The following is a 13,461-nucleotide window of genomic DNA, read 5'->3' as shown; positions in this document are numbered from 1 at the left end:
ACTTGCCATGTCACAAGTTTGTTGTCAGAGATGGGCCAAAATTGGCATCCAGGTCTGCAACCCATCGCTACAACCACCCCCACAATGGGGAGGCATTTGGACCCAGAATTTCATTTTGTCTCATTACAGAGTTAGGGGCCAGCTGCAACATTCAGTTCAGGACCAAGGTTAAAGCCAAAACATCCTCCCATAAAGTTTGGGGTGTTCAGATCTGGCCTTTCGGCCCAGGCCATCTCTAGAGCTCAGAATAGAAAGCAGACATGATAGAAATAAAATCTGAGAATGTCTAAATGTCAGTGCACGGAAACCCGGGCCCTGTACTGGAAATTCATACGAATTAATTCTTACCCTAAAAATACAGCTATGGCCAAACACGGAAGAATGTTTGATCTGTGCTACAGAAAGTCACATTCTTTTTGACCTTCATATTTCAGAACTGTAAAACCCTCTAAGAGCAAATATGTTCACTGTAAGGATTTACCAAGGGGATAGAAATACGAGTTTGTTTCATTTAAGCACATTAATATTTTTCCCACTTGTAAAGTCAGAATTTGGCTTTTTCAGCAGTGTAAATATCACAAAACTTTAACCCTCAATGGAGATTTCCTTCTGCAGCTCAGACAGAGATGTGATTTTTGGTATTTTTATTCTTACAATTACCAAATGTTCAACAGATGCTTACATTTATTTAGATTCTTCATTTGTTAAAAGGGTATCCCGTGAAATTAAACCTATATCAAGGGAGAGAGAAATTATTGTTTAAGTGTCTAACAGCAGATGGATTTAACATGTATGTGTATTATATATATTTCAGTGTCTAAGAAATGTACCAACCTACTTGACCACTGGGGCTGGTGGGTCAACCTACTGCTGATTATTTGGACCCTCCCTCAGCTGAGGAGGTGGGCACCAAGACCCACTTCATTTGGGCGGGGGGGGGGGGGCAAAGAAACCAGAAATTGACATTGTGGGAGACAAAAAAAGAACAAACAAGGATAGGGGTGCAGGTCAAAACAAGGGATCCAGAAGGCGACACCAGGCAGGGAACCCCAGATAATGCCCACTGCTTCAAGAAGGTGTCCAATGAGTTAGTTTGGACACCCCTCAGAGGAACCCTGCCCAGAAGTGGGAACAATTAAGGGACCAGAAAATAGCATACATGGAAGCTCTGAAGGCTGAAGTCCTCCATTTATCTACAGACCAGGGAGGGCATAGGCAATAGCAATGCAAGTTACCTCCACACTGACAGCATGCCTCAGCCTTCTTCTGGAAGCACTGCCTCTATGGGCTAGAGAGTAATTCATTCTCCGTGTCCATTCAGTTCTGGGAGCCTCGGTTAAAACTACTAAGTGTGATGCTGACCATCAGGTAACAACTCTTGGTCACTTTGGTTTGAGAATTATAAAGGGCAACATAACAATGAAAAGACTTCATATTCCATTACCAGTTTCTTCAGTCACCTCTTACCCCTCTGATGGCTTTAATTTTAGAGATAAGCAACCTGCACCTTTTTAATCCAAAGGATTGTTTCACTAGGGCAGAACACAGACGTGAACGCGGCGTAGGTTAGAAATCAGAGGACACACCACGTCACCTTCAAACTACAGCATGTATGAGTAATATCCAGGCTGATTTTAATTTGAAAAATATCACCTTCAAAAGAGGCCGGTTCCCTGCTGTGAAAATTAAAACCATCTGGACAGAGTAATTTCCAATAATTAATCTAGCTCTCCTTTGACACGGCTACTAATTAAAATATGATACCCCCTCTTTTTTGCCAAATAAAGAATTTAAATAAAGTTTAAAGATCTAGTAAAATAATGTCATAATTTTAGAAATAAATTGAACTTACCTTTCCTCCTACTCTCCCTGGGCTGCAGAAGGTTATGTCTGTGCCCTCACATCATCATGCATTAGTACCCAGAACAGAAACTGAGAGCAGCAGCCTTGATGGGAAAACATCAAGAGTGACGTTTATACCAATAAAAACAGGCCCCCAACAAAACCCACAAAGGGGTTCTCAAATTCTAGAAGCAGTTATTTCAACCAAGATTTTCAAAAGTGGGTGCCCTTAGTTAGGCTCCTGAGTGTACATTTAGGACCCTAAATAAGAGGCCTGATTTTCAAAAGTGCTGAGCACTCAGCCACTCTCATTGAGCTCACTGGGAGCTAAGACATGTTCAGCACTTTCAAAAGTCAGGTCAGACTTATTTAGATGCCTATATATGGACTTAGAAGCCTTACTTGAGGTGCTCACTTTTGAAAATATTGGTCTTGTGCTCCTCGGTTGTTAAAATGTTATTAGCTGAAATTAAACTTTTATCCAGGTGAGATACAAATTATTGTTTAGGAAGCTAACTGCAGGTGGATTTACAGCTATGATTCTTTTTCATGCTTGAGTTTTTTCATTATTTGTATGACTTTTAGGGATCGTGACACACGCTGGATTGACAACCCACCAAAGCTCTGTCCTTCTTCCACAGAAATCAGTGGGAGTTTTGCCATCATGCAGACAAAGCACAGATAATTGCATAAACTTCTATATCTTGCCCGTGTGTCTCAATGATTCTCTATGGGCACCAGGCCAAATCTTGTTCTCCGTTATAATGACGTAACCTCACGGAAGTCAATGGGGCTACTCCTGATTTCCCGTGGTATAACCAAGCGCAGAATTTGGCCCTCCAAATTCTAGAAGTGGAGAGGCCAATTCAGTCTCAGTGGCCTATTCCAACCTTGATCTCTCTGCTGACACTACCAGTCACAATGATGGTTTCTGTGATATGGACACATATCCACCAGAACCAGGATTGATCTTACCAGCTCATTACACATAGGCCAGATGAACAAGGATGAGACAGTAACAATTTTCAGTCACCACAAACATTCAACAAAATGCTTGAATGCAAATTTTCTTGAGTTACCTCTTGGATAAAGTCTCTACATCTCCATGAACAGGTGGAGGTAATTTGTAGGGGAATTTTTCCTAGTTTTTCTGTGGGAATCAGTTAGAGAGGATTGTAGGTTTCTCCCCTGCTGTACTTTTCAGCTAGACGGACTTTCATGACATATTGCTTTGAACCCAATTAATCTCTAGGTGCGCTGTAGGGAGATTGCAATCTTTATATTACGAAGCACTGCACTCCGGTCTGTAGATCAGGTATTATTGTTTAAATTCTTTGACAGTTAGATATTCTGACATATTTTAAAAAAAAATTCTTTAGAGGGTAAAATCTTCTGCTACATGCTTTTCCCTTATTGGCCCATTTAACCTGAACCTTCCTGAGAACTCCCACTGGAAGAAAGTGGAATTCCTCACATGTCTAGGTGAAAAGGATTATATATATATATATATATATATGTTGAAAAGCTATCTTCCAGCTAAAAAAACATTAAGTCAGGGAGATATTTGACGGTGGTAGAAAATATACCAACTTATCTTTCAAATATTTCCCTTGAGTGGGAGGATGGGAGCCAGAATGGTAGAAAGAAGATATAGGGGGCAATGGAAAAGGCCAAGGCTTGGCTTGCCTATATCATAAAACCTTAAGTTCTGTCCAGTTTCACTGAGAGAAGGCAAACGAGATACAGATAAGTTTAGCAATATGGGGGGGAAAGATTGGATGGATCAGAGGTGAGGGGACTGGCTTCTTGCAAATATGTTTCACATCAAGATCTGATTTTAAGCACCCACAAAGGGTCTCAACCTGCTCACCGAAGTCAACAATTTTGCTATTGACTTCAATGGGAATAAGATAACCCCAAACCCAGATGTCTGAGGAGTCTCTCTCATGGATTCATAAATTCTAAGTCCGGAAGTGACCATTATGACTATCTATTCTGACCTCCTGTACATTGCAGGCCAGAGAACATCCCCAAAATAATTCCTATAGCAGATCTTTTAGAAAATCATGCAAACATCCACTTGGATTTAAAAAGTGCCAGTGATGGAGAATCCACTCTGACCCTTTGTAAATTGTTCCAATGGCTAATTACTGTCACAGTTAAAAATATATGTTTTATTTTGAGTCTAAATTTGTCTAATTTCAACTTCCAGCCACTGGATCATGTTATACTTTTCTCTTTTAGATTGAAGAGGACCATCATTAAATATTTGTTCCCCATGTAGGTACTTACAGACTGTAGTCAAGTCACCCCTTAACCTTCTCTTTGTTAAGCTAAATAGATTGAGCTCCTTCAGTCTATTGCTGCAAGGCATTTTCTACTCCTTTAATCATTCTTGCAGCTCTTCTCTGAACCTTCTTCAATTTATTAACATCCTACTTGAACTGTGGACACCAGAACTGAACACAGGATTCCAGCTGTAGTTGCATCAGTGCCAAATACAGAGGTAAAATAACCTCTCTACTCCTACTTGAGATTCTCCTGTTTCTGAAACCCAGGACTGTGTTAGCTCTTTTGGCCTCAGATCTTCTATTAGGCCCTCCCAGTAAAATGATCAGCACCTGGAGTTCAGGGGGCAAATGTGGCTCCCTGACTTATGGACTCTTTAGCTTAACCTGAGCTTCAAGGTAGCTCTGAGTAGCACCCACTGCAATGTCCTCCAAAGGACTGGCAGATTTGGCCAGAATGCAGGAATGCTGCAGCCATGCCCACTTTCCCCGGTCACAACCCCTGTATCAGGAGCCATGAGGAAGAGGAGCATGGAGCCAGCTGTGCAACCCAGAGATTCACACACACGTCTTCAGCAGGCAGGTTAAACTGGCTTTACCAGCAAAGTCCCTCACAGGGACCAGAATCTGACCCCTGATCCCACATTTTTCTGGTTAGCATCTTGAATTATTACTAATTCAGTGAACAATTTTTAGAGGAGAACACACAAAACCCTTTTCAGTTAACTAATGTAAATGATTTACAGATAAATCCAGGTTGAGGCTGTCTGACTTTGACCACAACTTCTGCAAGGGAGAGCAAGGGAGAGCAGCTTTCCAGTTCAGTTCATCTAAAGCAGAGAGCAGAGGTGGAGTGTGCTTTCCACAAACCTCATCTACCATGTTTAGCTCTCCCTTGTGACAGCTGTAGAAAATAAGATTTACTTTCTTGTAAGACCCTATCTTCTGATGAAAACCCCAGTATTGCTAAGGAAGAATTCATATGTACATCCATGCTTAGAACAGTTGAAACACAGTTTGCCCCAAGAAAAGTTGAATCCTATTACATGACCACAACATATGATAGAATGACCCTGTCTCCACGTTTATGACATAATGAAGAGGGAAGCATGCCAACATTATATAAAGTCTGTGGGGAGCACTAAAACCTGCAGGCCCTGAACAAGTGAGAGAATCTATGCTGCGCACATATTGAAATCATATTTGTACATTTGCATATTTCTCAAAAATTATCATCCCAGATGGTAAAGCCTATATGACCTGATTCTCATCTCACTTACTCCGGTACAAATCAGGAGTAACTCTGGTGAAGTCAGTGGAGCGACCCTGGTGTAAAACTGCTACAAGCGAGAGAAGTACTGGGTGCATAGCCCTTGCCTACACCCATTATATTTAGCAATCTTAAATTATAAGATCAACACAGAGTGTATGTTAAGTTAGAAAACCAGAGGCAGATCCACTGGTGCGTTCCTGCTGATTTGTGCCACTCCAGTGGTAAAAAGCATCCACAATGTGCATCTGACTCCAAGATTTGAGCTGATGTTATTTTTTATCATGACTTTACCCAATAATATACTGTCCAGTTCTGTATCTGTGTGAATGTAAAGGGAGTGGCCCTGAAATTCTGAATCAGATGTAGAATTCCTAAAAAAGAAGGGTCTCTGTTTCAATGAGATTTTCTTGTAGATGCCCAAAAGAACCCATAATCCCAATGCAAAGTAAGAGGTTTGACTTTTTCATACTTGTATTTGTGTGGGAGCTTATCAAGTCAGAGCCCAATTTTGCACACACTTTCACACACAAGTAACACATCTCATTGGCTTCAGCAGAGACCTGAGGCACCTTTCCTCTGAACAAGCCAATAAGACCTGCGCTAAGCTCATCTCAGGGAAAACCACTGACCATATTTTACAAGAACTTGTCTTCAAAGGGTCTCATCCAAGGGCAAGATGTTCTCTAAAGGAGTATGTCAAGGCATGCTATTATGTTTACCATGAGACTTTCCATTCTATTTTATTCAGGTTCTTATACCACCCTCTTCACCATAGTACCGGAGTGCTTTCCAGTAGAGTAGTAAGTGTTATGACGAACATCGGTCACACCAATGTTTTTCAGTCCCAAACATGTTCTCTCCTACTTGGGCTCAAACATAAACGGATACAAGCATAAGAATGCAAAATGTCAGCACCAAGAGTTCATCAGAACATACACAAGGGATGAACCTGACTTGTCACTCTACTGGATGTCAATGGTGTTAGACCAGGAATAAATCTGGCTGAGTGTTCCCCAAGAGAGCTGTCATCTCAGCCCAGCATGAGGACACGAAGAAGAGCTACAAAATTATGGAACAAAGATGTACTTTTTCAGAACCACCTCACTCCATCTTCCAAAATATGGAATAGATCTTCAAACGGATGATCTATCCCCCCACCAATCCATTAAGCGATCACTATTCCCCAGTGCTTCTGAAGAACTTAAACATGATGGGCTAAAACTTGAAGCATTTAATCAGGCCCTACTTGGGCAAAATTCTCATTAATTTAACCAAAGCAAGGATAGAATAATAACTAAGTAAGGCCCTTCGGATTTGGTCCAATTTTAAAAGTGATTTTTTTAGGATAGTGCTCAAACTATAAGCCACATGCTACAGGCCTGACTGTCCACTGCCTTGAGCCCCCAGGCCCATTAACTGATGTGCAAAGTGAATGCAAAATGCTGCCATTTTGAGTGGATTGCCTTTTGCACCCATTTTGCACAGGTGTACATGCATCATAATGGTGCCAGTAAGTAGAGAATCAGCCCTGCAACTCGTGCAGATGTTTTGTACCTAATTCACCATCAGCTAAAGTAAAAATATACCAGACAGGTGTCAAAAGTCTGCTAAACAAGATCCAGTAGAATGGCAGTGAGGCAATAGGCCACAAGCTGTAAAAATCTGTCGGCGTGGCAAGTAGGGACAAGCAATCTCTGGACTGTGCTTTAGCACCTCCAACTGTCCTGTGACTAAGAAGCAGGCCTGGACAGTGAAACGTAAAATTTAGAAACTGAAATTCCTCCATCACAACAGGGTGTCGTGCTGTCTCCACACACTGCTCAAGTGGACAGTATTTCTACAGAGGCAGGAAAACTGATTGAAAAGCAGCCAGCTTCAGAGTCTGGAAGTAGTGATGGATGAGCCTCAAAAGGTTCAGAAGTTCTATTATGCTTGAATAAGCACCTAAAACTAATGTCCTGGCTCACACACACTCCCATTGACTCAGTAAAGACCAGTAAATAAGGACCTTAAAATTTGGGCCCAAATGCTTAGTAGAACCGTACGCAAGCTATTTGAACCTTTTGGGTTTGGAAATCTCATCAGTACTTCCTTCTCCCCATGAGGGTAGAAAAATACCATGAGAGCAACTTTGTTCTTGGTATTTTGACTCTCTTGTTTCCAGTCCCAGCTGAGACCAAGAAGTGCTGATGTATACAATAAACAAACACCAGAGAACAACAATGATGTAAACTTCACGCATCTTCTTCCTCAAAGTGATTTTAGTTCTGCCCAATGGTTCATGTCAGATCAGATTTTCTCTGACCCACGTTGCCTGTCTATCTTTGGAAGTTTGGTGATTGACTGCTCATCTCCAGTTATGAAGTAGGTGTGATGTTAGCACCACTATATCTTCTTACCGAGGAGTTGCAAACACACGAATTTCTCAGCATGCCAACACCACGATGGCTTTACATGCTCCAAAAAGTCAGTCTGCCCAGCTCCCACTGTTGTGTGTGTGAAGGCTCCAAACTGAAGCTAATGAGGAGAAATCTGTTGCATATTGAAAGTATTGCTTGGATTCAGGCTACAAGCTGTGCCTGATATAAAAAGATGTTATTTTCTCTGTATGGTGAGCAGGTTTTATTACTCGGTACCCTCCAATAAAGTTGAAATTATGATGATTAATTTTACGGATGGGAATATGTGTGTGTTTGTACATTTTCTCAAAAGGGCTCATTGTAACTTTTTTTTCCCCCAGCAAGTGAGAAGTATGCTGAAAAGAAAGTTGCACTATGCTACTGTATCTTCAACAGGATTCTTATGGCTCTGGAACTCAGGAAAGAAAAGGCAGTAACATAATCTAATGCAGCCTGGGCTGAATGCGGGGAGGATTTTTTCACTTTTTAAAATTAAAAACAGCCTTTGTTATGACAAATGGATGTGAAAGTAAACGAAAATATATTTGGCCTTGATCTTTAACCTTCACACTCCTGCCGTGTAAAGGATAACGTATTATAAGTAAAAGTGGTGAAGTGCTACGTATGCTACAGTAATCTTCAGATAAAAAATGGGGATAAGGGAAGAAAAGGAAGAGCAAGGAGTTTCCCCTCTGCAGACCCATCTAGGGTCCATCTTCTCTAAGGACTTGCATAGTTTGGAACATTATGGGTATTTCCAGCTGAATGAAACTCTTATTTTAGTGGAAGCTGCCCTATTCTATTCACCTGGTAAAAATAAATTCTCTCTCAGTACACTAAAAACAGCAACAACAACAACAAACAACCTTAGCTCTGCCCTCTGGCACTGGACAATAACCATACAATTACAATTAATGTATTTTAGCATCTGTGGTCCCACATTAGAGGACACTGATTTTTAAAGACATTCATTTTTTTCATATATATGTCACTACAAGATAGAGTTATGATTGTTTGAGTGTCTTTCGATGAATTTTAACTATGGAAATTTTGAAGAATCTGTTACTTCATTACTGAGATCATCTGGGACAAAAAAGGTCTGATACAGGATGCTAAATTTCTGAAAGGACCCCTTTTAAATCTAATTTTAAACTCAATCTTATGAATTCTCAGCACATTAATTCAATACTCAAAGAATAAGTACTAAAATTTAGCAGAGGATATACCATATTCTATGTACATAACAGAGAGTGAATCCCTGCCATTAAGTGCAAAAGTCAACCCATCTTTAACTATCGAGGCACAACCAATGTCTCCATAAGATGTAAAAGAATTCATTGATCTCCAGGGTTCTTTCTTTGGGTTTAGATGCTGGACATTGATAGCACAATACCTGTGTTATGTTGTTTGCTATGTATCCTATCTATCCCAGAGACAGGCCAAAGCCACCAAAACCAGAGAAGATCTGCCTTCATATCTGAACTTCCTTGACATTCTGGGTGGTGGGGTGGGGATTGGATCAGGGTTTTGATTTGGGCTCAGCTCTACTTGACACCTGTAGGTGAAGGATTTTTCAATAAAGGCCCAAATTCTGCCCTGCTTTACACACGGTGTGACCCAGCTGAAACCAATCCAATTGCATGGGCAGCAAGTTAGAGCAAAATGTGGACCACCTGCACTCAACTGTCCTCACATCCCACTCTGCCTTTAACATAATGGAACTGCACAGGTTCAACTGGGTCACAATCTTCTGAACCTGCAGAGGATGGAGCAACAGTGAGTCCTTATAGAATAAGTCTGTATATTTTTTAATGTGTTCCGCTAGGAACCCTATGTGGTTTACAGAGTATCTACGTCAAAATCACTTTAGCCAGTGCTGAAATGAAACTGTTTCTGAGGATGGAACATGGCAGGCAATCTATGCCAACAACACTATACAAGAGCTTTTGTGGGGGAAGTGAAGAGTAACTTCACCACCTGAAAGTTCAGGGGAAGCCAATGAACCAGTTAATTTGAAAGAATAAGCAACCACAAAGTTCACTATTGGCTCCTGAAGAGGAGACTGGGATGCTGAAAGAAGAGTGGACGGGCCATCAGTTCATCCTAAATCAGTAGAAGACTCACCAAAGACAGGGAGCAACAGACCACCAGGCCTCTCCCTTCTCCAAGAACGGTTCTTAGTGAGAGATGAGCGGAGGTTGTTTCGAGGTGGGGGTGGCATGGGTACCCAGAAGGGAGAGAGATAACTGGAGACTCAAGATTTCAGAGAATATTTGGGGTGTTTATCCCAATCCCTCAGACCTGGTGTTCTGCTTCAGGCCCCCTCCCATTTGAAAAGTTAAAATTCATCCCCAAATGTGCAAGGATGAACAGGAGACAGAAAGACAGGATGCCAGTGAATGAGAACAGTGGGTGGCCAAACCCCTGCTGCCAGTGTGCTCTGTATACAACAGGCACAGCCAAGTGTGTCTGGCAATTTCTCCTTCTCGGCAACACACAATTATTTCACTCTAGGTGTATGAATTGTGCGTTCCCAGGGCCATTCTCAAGGCGAGTCAACCAGCCATGTCTGCTAACAAAAACCACTCTCCGTGACACGTCGCTCTCCTTGCTCTCATCTCCTCACCAGGTTTTTCAATGTAGTCCTTCCTGCTGTGGCATTTGCAGCTCTCAAAGCAGCAGGTCAAACATCCTCAAATCCTGTCTTCCACAATTCCCTCAAGTTTCCACAGCTTTTTTGCCATTTTCCTACTGGACTTCCAAGTGCAAGCAGTATTTATTGGGTAGCAAAATGACCCTTTGGCACTGGTGGTCTAGAGTGCTTGACGTTAAGTGCTGCTAATGCGTTTTGCATTAGTGCTTCGGGGCAGGAAATCTCAACTTCCAGTGCCAAGGGGTTAATTATAATTTATATAGCAAGATCCTGGGCTGAGGATTTTTTCAGCTAATTAAAAAGTACAATTACCTCTGAGAATCAAAGGGACTTTGGTACCCAGCTTATAGAAATGGCTTATGAGCATTTAATACACAAGAACATCTTGGCTTTTTACTTACTCAGTCTTCAATTTAGAAATTAAAGAAAAGAACATCTTATTCCCAGGTTTTACCATTCTGATTACTGTGGATGTCTTGTGAAAGCTATTGCAATATAGTAATATTCTGTATTGGTGCTTTAGAGGGCCTCATAATAATGCTTTGTACGGACACATCCCCTGTCATTCAAGGATCTTAGAGTGCTTTCTGTGTGTTAATTAATGAAATCTCATAACATCCCTTGGGTAAAGAACAAGTCAACTGACTTGGCCAAGGTCAGACTGCAAATTTTTCCCTTATTCCTCCCACTAGATGGATACTTTTTACTGTATTATCAGTAAACAAAGGACAATGGACAATGAATAGTTACCAAGCACTGTATAATGTGGGGATTCAGAAGAGCAACTTGGGGAAGTGAACTTTCAGCAAATGTATGTTTATTTGCCTGTGTTTCCCATGTTCTGTCTGACAGGACAATATAACCATATGGGACTCATTTCCAAGATCCCTTGGTTACTGTGCCTGGAGATTTTACATGGGCACACTGGGTAGTTAGATATACTATCACCCAGTTTTCAGATACAAATGCCCATCTGCACACACAAAGAGGTTCATACCCAAAACTTGCTTGTGCAATGGTGGAGGTTTGGAAATATGAATCTTGAAGCCACCCTCAACTGACTCCTCAGCTCATGGAATCTCTCAGGGCATATGCTGTTCGGTCCAGCAAAGCAGCACAGCTTTGGGCAGACTCACACTTTTTTTTTAAGAGCTATTCAATCACCTCTCATAATCTCTCTCTGTTGGCTGCTTTCCTGTATGTTTGTGCATGGGCTACAGCCAACCCTGTTCTCTCTTCCCCATAATTATTGGAGGTGTTTGCAAAGGAATTAGGTTGATGTCACTGAATATTCTGAAGTATGAAAAAAAGTTTAGTTTGAGGCTAAAAACAAAGATTCTGTGGGACCCTTAAAGCCCTCCTCTGGGGAGTCACTATAGTTACATACATAACACAGGCTGTAATCTCAGCTTAATTTGGCTCACACTATCTGAATACGTATTCCATCATTCATTATTTTTTAGGGAGGTGAAGGGCTATTTCACTCTGGGAAATTAAGCGCTACAGTTGGAAACCGATATATAATTGTCAGCAGACCACATAGGCTGCAGGCAGTTACAATGCAGGCTGTCTTACACTTTCATATCAGCGACCTTCACCCTGACCTAAAAGGTAGTTCAAAATGTGCATGCTAGTTGAGCACTGACAATGCAGACCACTCATTTTTCTAAATGAGACAGGATAGGTTTTGGAGCTGATTTGAACTGCTGTCCACTTGGACTGGAACCGAGGCATCTGCTGCAATTAGAAACTTCAGGTGCTAGTATCAACAGGGGTCCTCAGGATGGGGAAGCTTGACTATCACAAACACTCTGCCAACACCCTGACTTAATTTGCACTGGTTTACTTGGTTATTCTTTGATCCGGGGCCCATGCTGAAATCAGCAAACTTATGCTTGTCACTGTTGCCATAGAGTTGGGGAAAGTAGCAAACACATAACATGTATAAGGCATTATTGTTGGGGAGATAATATAGGGAAGGACTCAGTACAGTTAGATCTGTAGATTAATATACCTCATCTCAAAGAGAGTCTGAGGAGAATTTGAAACTGACATTCAAGAGCTTGTGACCTTAAAAAAATGCCCCTGCTTTTTAAGTCTAAATGTTTTGTTGACCAAAACCTTCACTTAATGGTCTGTTGCAGAATTGTAGTCCAAGCTGTATTTCCATTCTTCTAAATCACTCCCTCTCAATAGGCTGTTGTCAAGGAACAAGCATGTTGATTTAATGAAACCTCTCATGGCAAAGATCTACCAAGAAGCCATGTGATTCTTTAACAAATATAATGTTAGCTGTATTTTCACACTGTACCACAGGAGGTAAAAGTAGGATACTTGGTTTAATTGCAGGATACTAAGTGCAAATTAGGAATGCTATCCCATTTAAAGGCAGAGAATCTCAGGGGGAGTTTAATAAGACCAGGGAGGTGCTCCTTAGAGAGTTTGTTATTGTATACAGAAAGAGGATAATCAAAGGAGGGGGAGAGAGAGAGGAAAATATACAAGATCTACCATATGGCCAATGCTAGTGAGGCTCCACCAAAGGGAAAAATAAAGATTGCAGCAGTGTTGCATCCTCCTCATCAATAAATCTGCAGCATCTTTCCTAACACCAGGTGTTATAATGAGCACTGGTGCAGAAGAGAAATTAATAGCTTGAAAAGGAGCCTGGCATGGCCCTGGAAAAAGTAAGATGGAAATTACAAAATGTCACTCATGTTCATGGCTCAACCCGCTACCCTGCATTGGGGCTCAGTGGATGGGACTGCTAAATGTTATTCTAGTCCCAACACGTGTCATATTTAACTAGCAATTTGGCAGAGAAAGAGGAAGGAGAAGTAGATCCAGAGAGTATTCCAGTGTTACTTTTCCTCACCACTTGACATTTATTGAGAAAGAACTCAAAGCTCCAAAGCACAGATACAATACAAATGCTGACACTGAAATTCACAGTCCTGCTTCATTTCCAATAGGGAAAATATCATACTGACCGCAGTCTGTTTGGAG

General features: G+C 41.3%; 1 protein-coding gene across 1 annotated transcript in view; it reads right to left on the bottom strand.

Moving 5' to 3' along the window:
• The window catches only part of FGF18 (fibroblast growth factor 18), a 111,416-nt gene that overhangs the window by 34,138 nt on the left and 63,817 nt on the right, over nt 1–13,461 (bottom strand). The window lies entirely within an intron of this gene.

This window comes from Lepidochelys kempii, chromosome 8 (genome assembly GCF_965140265.1).
Source record: "Lepidochelys kempii isolate rLepKem1 chromosome 8, rLepKem1.hap2, whole genome shotgun sequence".
Classification (NCBI taxonomy): domain Eukaryota; kingdom Metazoa; phylum Chordata; order Testudines; family Cheloniidae; genus Lepidochelys; species Lepidochelys kempii.
Note: the sequence above shows the minus strand (reverse complement) of the source record. Positions and strands in the feature narration are given on the sequence as shown.